An 8,324-nucleotide genomic window follows, 5' to 3' on the forward strand; every position below is an offset into this window, starting at 1 on the left:
GTGACTCTAGAATTAGTTTGTACGATATGGGTATCAAATGAAAGGTGTTAATGAGTATTTTAAAAGGGAGTGGGGCTTAGTTCTACAGGTGGGCGCCTTTCCTAGATATCGTTATAAAGGTGGACCAGGGGTGACTCTAGAATTAGTTTGTACGATATGGGTACCAAATAAAAGATGTTAATGAGTATTTTAAAAGGGAGTGGGCCTTAGTTCTATGGGTGGACGCCTTTTCGAGATATTGCCATAAAGGTGGACCAGGGGTGATTCTAGAATTAATTTGTACGATATGGGTATCAAATGAAAGGTGTTAATGAGTATTTTGAAAGTGGGTGGGCCTTAGTTCTAAGGGTGGACGCCTTTTCGAGATATCGCCATAAAGGTGGGCCAGGGATGACTCTAGAATGCGTTTGTACAATATGGGTATCAAATGAAAGGTGTTGAACAAATGCGTGGTGGCAACGGCGCGCACCCACGTATTTGTTAAATAATAGTTAAGGCGAAAAAAATAAGAAAATAAAAACACCAAAAAGGGTTTCGTATTAATACAAGAGAATTCACAGTGTTTTTTTTATTCAATATGTATAAATACAACAAGTGTTAAGGAAATTTATTAACAGATGTTGTGAAAATGAAAATGGTAAAGATATTTTCGGAAATTATTTTATGAATTTGACAACTTACGTGAACGGGCGATTACGTGTTCCTTCGCTGGCTGCTGGATCAAAAGAGGACGAGCCTCTTTGCAACATGAGCCGATGAACCCGAGATACAGCTCCTTCGTTGGGTTTCCCGGCAACAAAGTTGCTATACCGCGGGCTCACAGCGGTAAAAATCTAAGATACATGCGTACCACCACTCACACATGCCTGTGTGTATTAGTGATCACAAGCATATGCGGGTGGTAGTAAACGAAGGAAAGAAGAACATTATGTTACGAGGGAGGGGAGATATATTTAGGCCTGTGGCCTAAACATACCGGCCCCCTTGCGGTAAGCAACAAAGGAAACATTAAAAAAAAAGGGATGCCACGCGATCGCACGTCCAGTAAGGCGGTGTAATGGAAGAAGGCAGTGCAGATGCGGACTGCAAGCACTGCACGCCAGATGGTTGACCTCACGTTTCGCTCTCCTGTGGAAAAGAAAAGAAGTTATTAGATATACGTACGTGGTTTTAAATTCCGTGCATATTTACTTAAATATATATATAATATGGCGCATGTGTGAGGCGTGAAAGTCGGATATTTATTTTTGGGAGGCTCCCGAGACCACCAACCCGAACACCGTCGGTTGGGTTAGGATACCGCCAGCTGTCGATGCCGGTGTACCGCTCACCATCATTTCGGCGTAAATGTCAGCGCCGAGTGTAAGCCGTATCGGTGATGAGCGGTAGAATTGCGGATCCGCCAGCCGCATGAACTCAAAGGGCGCGGCAATCTTGGGGTCCACATTGGACGGTGGACTCAAACGGAAATGGCTTTCGACGACGGCTGCTTGTGTTGTTATGCGCGTCGACGCTCCGAATTTGCCGCGCAGTATGAGGGTGCACTGTCCATGCCCTTGGCGCTCCAATTGTAAGTCGCGTACCAGCTCCGCATCGACGATCGTGCTGGTGGCGCAGGGATCAATAATGGCCCGAACCAGGTGTAAATGCCCACGCGATTCGATTCGTACGATGGCCGTCGGCGCAATGGGCACGAAAGGCCGCATGATGGGCGATGGTGTAGCCTGGAGCAGCCGCCCTGTCCGGAAGCCTTCCGGCGTGTCGCGCGTTAGCTTCATTGTATTTTGGGCTTCAAGAGAGTATGGCGTCGATTTCTTTCGCCGTTGCTGCCTTGCGAGTTTGGACGATTTAGCTGAGTTTCGATGGGGTCCGACCTCACGGTGCCGCCAATTATTTTGTTGGTTTCGAGGTTTGTTTGCTTTCGCCGCGCTTCTTTCGTGCTGTAACAGCGGCCGGAAACTGCGCATCCCATGATTTACCGTTGACGGTCTTGTCTCCGTTTTTGCTCGCTCTTCCTCCATTTTCGCTCTCTCTTCTTCCATTTCCTCTTCCTCTACCTGCTGAGCCCAGGATTTAGCCGGCCCCGAGAGGTTGATCGACAATGCATCGTCGGACGTGTTGTCTTCGCCGTTTGTGGTCGTCTCGTCGCTTACCGGCCGACGCTCATCTAAATGAAGCGTGGTGTGGTGCTTCTCTTGGCACCTCTTGCAGCTATACTTGCTGTTACATTTGTCCACGCGGTGAAAGGGCGACAGACAGTTTGGACAGTACTTATGCAGAAGTACTGCCCGCAACCTCTCTTCTGGGGATTTTTTACGGTATTCGGCACAGATCCTAAGGCTATGATCCCTGCCGCAGAGCTGGCAAGCAACGTCGAAACGCTTTGCGCCTCTCTCTGCCTTGGCCAGTAACGTGTGGTAGCGGGTCATGATCTGAAAGGATATTGGTATCATTGATCATGCCCAAATTGAGGTTAGCGGAATGTTGTTTGGGTGGCGTAAGCCAACAAAAAAATTTTATCTCTCATATATTTTCGCAAGAGAAAAAAAAACATTTTATTGAAATAAAAAATTAAAGGCCATAAGTAAATACTTATGCGCGCCAAAAAAAAAAAAAAAAAAAAAAAAAAAACGAAGAAAAAAACGGATTTAGCACGCATCCAAACGATGTGGCTGGTGCTTTAGCGCCTCTAGTACAATCCTGCAAAAACGCTCTCGTCACTCCACGTCATTTGACTTGTCATTTTACGGTCATAGGTTATATTCCTAGTCACACTTGCATGGGCGTGATTAGGTTTTGTGACCAAATTTTTGTAGGGATTTTATAATTTATTTTATGTCGGTAGATGTCGCCGAAGTAGGCCTAAAGATTTATTTTTTGGTTTGTGGTGAACTTTGTTTTCACGACAAGTGGCCTACCACCACACGGAACGGTTCGAAACCTGGCTGAAAAGGTATTGCAGAGTTGCACTTCCACCATTCAACATTATTTTGACGGGTATAATGTTGGGATTCGTGGAATTAAGTATTTTAAATCTCGACCAAATGAATGATTGGTGCAGATATGTAATACGCGACATGTGTGGCGTGTTGTGCTCGATATGTCGTGCTGCCTACAGTGCGTGACGTGTAGTGCGGCGTGTAGTGCATGACGTGTAGTGCGGCCTGTAGTACGTGACGTGTAGTGTGCGCGATGATTGCGCATGAGGCCTAATGTCGGTGTTGCCGTGCATTGACTGTCAAAGAAAAGTGTAGACATTTGACATTTGTTACAATTTTTTTTTTTTCATTTCCTGAATGAAAAAAAAAAAATGTCATTCGTATAAAACACGCGGTGAGTAAAGATGATAAACTGCGTAAACTTACTTTTTATTGACTAATTTTATATTTTTATTTTCAGGTTTTCATTCCATGGTAACGCTGGGAAGCGAAATTTTACGCGATTTCTTGATGTGGTCAATTGTATGCAAACGGACAACCTGGAGCCCAAAAAAAATGGTTTGTTGATGTTTAATGAATTGCGATACATCGCAATCAGAGACGGCAATTACGGCAGCTAATACGCCTGTGTAGGACTGCGAAGACTCCAATCCCCTTCTACGTGCTTTGGCTGTACGTACGATGGGATGTATACGCATCAGTAAGACAACCGAATATTTACGCGAGCCACCACGAAGGTGCTTGAAGGATGAGGATACCTAGGTACGTAAAACAGCCGCGGTGTGTGGTAAGCCTTATGACATCTTATCATCAATGGTCGAAGATCAAGAACTTTAAGATTGATCAAAAGATTCACTCTCCGATTCGAATCCCATGGTGGTGGCCAATGCTGTTGCTGCACTGGGTGAAACCACCGAAGCCAGTCAGTCGGGTCAACCCCTTGTTGAATTGAACGCAGTTACTATTAACAAATTGCTTACTGCGCTTAACGAATGCACCGAATAGGGACAAGTATTCATTCTTGATTCATTGGCTAATTATAGTCCTGAAGATAGCGCGAAGTTCAATTGATTTGATTTTTTTGACACCACGTTAAGCGCACGCTAATGCAGCAGTTGTGTTGAGCGCTGGTAAAGTGCTTATGAAATTAGAAATTATTAGAAATGCTTTCAAGTGATAGCGATTCCGGTGCCACACTCACTAAGAAGTTGGCGCCACCATTCGTGACACTACCCTCCCCAGAGCCCGAGGTTCAATATGTGGCACTGCGTAACATAAATTCAATTGTGCAAAAGCGCCCAGACATTCTTAAGCATGAGATAAAAGCGTTCTTTGTTAAGTATAATTATCCAATTAATGTAAAATTAGAAAAGCGTGACATTATGATACGTTTGGCCAATCCAACCGACATTGCACAAGTTTTTAGTGAATTAAAGAATATGCCACTGAGGTGGATGTAGATTTTGTGCGCAAGGCTGTACGCGCCATTGCGCGTTGTGCTATGAAGGTTGAACCATCAGCCGAACGCTGCGTTTCTACACTTCTCGATTTGATTCAAACCAAAGTAAATTATGTTGTTCAAGAGGCAATTGTTGTAATTAAAGACATTTTCCGCCAGTACCCGAATAAATTTGAAAGCATTATTAGCACACTTTGTGAGAATCTTGAGACACTCGATGAGCCTGAGGCACGTGCCTCCATGGTTTGGATTATGGGGGAATAGGCTGGGCGTATTGATAATGCTGATGAATTACTCGATAGCTTTTTGGAAGGCTTCCAAGATAACAACACTCAAGTGCGATTGCAATTGTTGACCGCTGCGGTTAAATTATTCTTAAAACGCCCATCTGCGCGCAAGAGCTCGTGCAACATGTACTTTCTTTAGCTACGCAAGATTCAGATAATCCTGATTTGCGTGATCGTGGTTTTATCTATTGGCGATTGTTGTCCACTGACCCCGCTGCGGCCGGCGGACAGCTCGTAAAGGACGCGAAACGCTTAAGTCATTCGAAGTACAGCAGAACAAATTTATTTGTGCTAAAGCTTATTTAGTGTAAGTACGAAATCTGAATAGTTGAACAATTTGTGGTGGGGTGTGTTACGTACGCATTTTTTTTCTAATTAACAATGTGAATTAAGTTGTGAATAAATCTACTTCAGCTGAATGCAAATGCAACAAAACCGAAACTTGTGTATGATTCCATGAAATCAAATAGGACAAAGTGAAGAAATGGTTTGATTTTGCTAAGTGAAAAATAAGAACTTCCTCCATCCCTTGTGTTTGATTGGTTTTGGATAGTCGGTTGGTGGCTACGTTGCGTATGTGTGGGTTGTGCTTTGTTGCGCAATAAATATATTCTTAGCTTATACATTGGATGGAATTGATGGCAAACGAGCGCGTCGTATAGGCCTAGCTGGGCCATTAGGCGAACTCTTCGATTATGGCTTGGACTCATATACAGCCGTATTAATACCAGCATGCTTGTATAGCATATTTGGTCGTAGTCCTGTATACTCAGTGGCACCCATGCGCATGTATTATGTGTGCTGGGTGGTGTTTTTTAATGCTGATAGGGGTTCTCAGAATTGGTATAGATAGTGCAACTTGCGGAAATACCTTTTAGTAAATTATGAAATAACGTGCTATTAATGTGTTTAGCACGTCCTTCCTGATTCCGCCTAGCATAATTTGGGGGTATATGTCTCCGCCCAGAATTAAGTCGACTGGCTCATTGACAAAGAATCTTTTGTCAGCCAGTACTAAGTCAGGGAATGCTTGCCTAGTCATTGCATTTATTCGGCAAGTTGGAAGATTCCCTGTCAGTTGTGGTAAAACCAGCATGATCGTATTGATCTCGATTAATGGGTCGGTTGGTGACCGCAGTTGTATGTTGCACGCTTCTTTTACTTGTGCAGACATTGTATTATTGATGCCCGAAACTTGGGCATGCAGGTGTTTGGATGGCAGATTAATTCTGCGCTTTAGTTTCTCGGTAATGAATGAACATTCAGATCCCGAGTCTATTAGGGCTCTCGCCGAATAGTCAACACCATTAAAATGAATCTTGACCTGAGCTGTCCCTAGTAATACCCCTTTATTTGTGTTTGCGAAACATGAGTTCACATTATTAATCGGAGCGTTTTCTCTTTCAGCATTGCGTCGTATTTGAGCTTCCCGTGAGGTAGATGCTCCGATAGTGTCGGAAGTATTTGTTGGTTTTGGCTGATTCGAAATATGAAGCAGCGTATGATGTCTTAAATGACATGTGGCACAGTTCATTTGGCTGGTGCACCTTGTCACCGAATGGCCAGCAGAAAGGCAGTTTATACACCCACGGCTGCTCTTAATTTGTTCAAACCGTTTATTGGGTGTTAAACGTAAGAACTTTTCACACTTTGAAATTCGATGTGCAGGACTTTTGCACATCTTACACGTAGGTTTGGCTGTTGTTGCACTTGCCTGGTAGGACCCTAATCGTTTCGACGATGTATCTGCCGAGGAACGAGAAGCATGTGGCTTAGAGGGTTTTGAAACCGTATCCCCTCTTATATCTACCACAGTTTCCAACGTTTGGAATCTGCTGGATAAGAATTTATCCATATCTGCCCATTTTGAAATTTCTGTTTTATTTTCTATGGTTTGTTCCCATAGAGCCAGTGTGGTTTCTGGCAGTTTTGTGGAGCACAAATATGTTAGAATTGCATCCCAGTTTGATATGTCAATCTTGTGACATTGAAGCGCTGAGATACAATTGTTTATTTCACGTTGCAGTTTTTTAATGGAGCTACCGCATTCGTTCTCAACTGCTTTTAAACTAAAAAGAATTTTTAATTGGGCATTGACCAAGATACGTTTGTTTTCGTATCGGTCACATAAATTTTTCCACGCTGTATCGAAACCGTCTGTTGTTAAGGAACACCGTTCCACTATCTCTTTGGCCTCCCCTTGAGTTTTTTGCCTTAAATAGTATAGTTTTTGCACTGCATGGAGTTTACTATTATTAATATATATGGCAGTGAACATGTCCCTAAAAGACGGCCATGAAATATAGTCACCTTTGAAAATATCCGTATCACATGCTGGCAGGCGCACATGATATTCCATATTATCTGAGACATCTACTTTCTTATCTTTCTTTTCAAAATTTTCCAAAAGCTCAGCTATTGCCGCCTGACACTTTAGGAAGCTGAAATAGCACATTTTATGCTTCTTCTTGATAGCCGATAAGTCCTTTGAATCAAGCTCTGATGAACCTAAGAGCTTTTCGTATGTCACCTTCGTAGCTTCCCACAGAGTTTTTAACTCATCCCTTTGGTATATTAGGGAGTGTTTACTGTGTTGTGAAGGTGACATATCGTTGAAGTCATTTTCATACTCCGTCACTGCATCTGCTTGGCGTGTATAGGTATCCATTATATGAAAATTTATTGAAATATTAATTGATTAATTGCCTTTGCAGAGAGTATTGAGTGAAAATGAACTGAAACGAAGGACTGTGTTTGAGAGAGATCTCTCGAGGAAGTGGCGTCGAAGCTTGCGAGAAAGCTAGGAATTAATTTAAAGAATGTGCAATTTTCGTGGTGGCAACGGCGCGCACCCACGTAATTATTCAAAGAATGCTCTAATGCAGATGTGCCAATGACTTGTGTAAGCCAATAAGTAATGGCTAGTGAAGAAAGTGGTGTTAGTGAAAAAATAAAGAAATGTATGAACGTTCGTTATGGACTTTTTGGTAATTTAACCAAGGGCTGTGATCTTTTGTATCACAAAAAATTAGATCAGTCAAAAACTGATTTGTGTATTGCCGCAAGTGAAAAATAAAAATAATTCAATTTTTAAAAAATTGAACAGGAAATAAGCCTTTTGGCCACCCAAACAACAACAACAATATATGTGTATGTAACTAAGTGCACTTTGTACTATAGCACCAAACTAAATTGCAAACGTATTGCCCGTGTAAATAAGTGCAAGTGATTTTTATGTGGGAGAAAATTTTATTTAATTAAATGTGCGCCTAAAATAAATTTACAGGTTTCTGAATAAGCAACCTTAACAAATCGAATTTTTGTGCAGTGGATTAAATTAATTTTTTCAGATAAATCCTGCAAAGGTGAAAATCGAAAAGTGACGCAAATCGGTGTTTGAGGTTATGTTAACCTTTTAGAGCAGTATTGTGCTACCTTGAGCTGTGTCCGGAAAATCTTACCGCTGGTGGGGGATAGTTCCGGATAGTCACAAGGCGTGTTGCACAAACTTTAAATAACTGCGTTAAGCGCCTTTTTCAAATTTTTGCACAAGATGAGACTTCTCACTTCACGGAAAAAAAACAAAATCACTTGCACTATTACATATAAAAAAGTCACTTTGTAATTTGTAATTTTATT

The 8,324-nt window shown here is 42.2% G+C and overlaps 1 pseudogene; it reads left to right on the plus strand.

The window, feature by feature from the left end:
- Positions 1-2,458: 2,458 nt before the first annotated feature.
- On the plus strand, positions 2,459-4,991 carry LOC137235279 (AP-1 complex subunit beta-1 pseudogene; annotated as a pseudogene).
- The last annotated feature ends 3,333 nt before the right edge of the window (positions 4,992-8,324 follow it).

This window comes from Eurosta solidaginis, chromosome X (genome assembly GCF_040869045.1).
Source record: "Eurosta solidaginis isolate ZX-2024a chromosome X, ASM4086904v1, whole genome shotgun sequence".
Taxonomy (NCBI): Eukaryota; Metazoa; Arthropoda; class Insecta; order Diptera; family Tephritidae; genus Eurosta; species Eurosta solidaginis.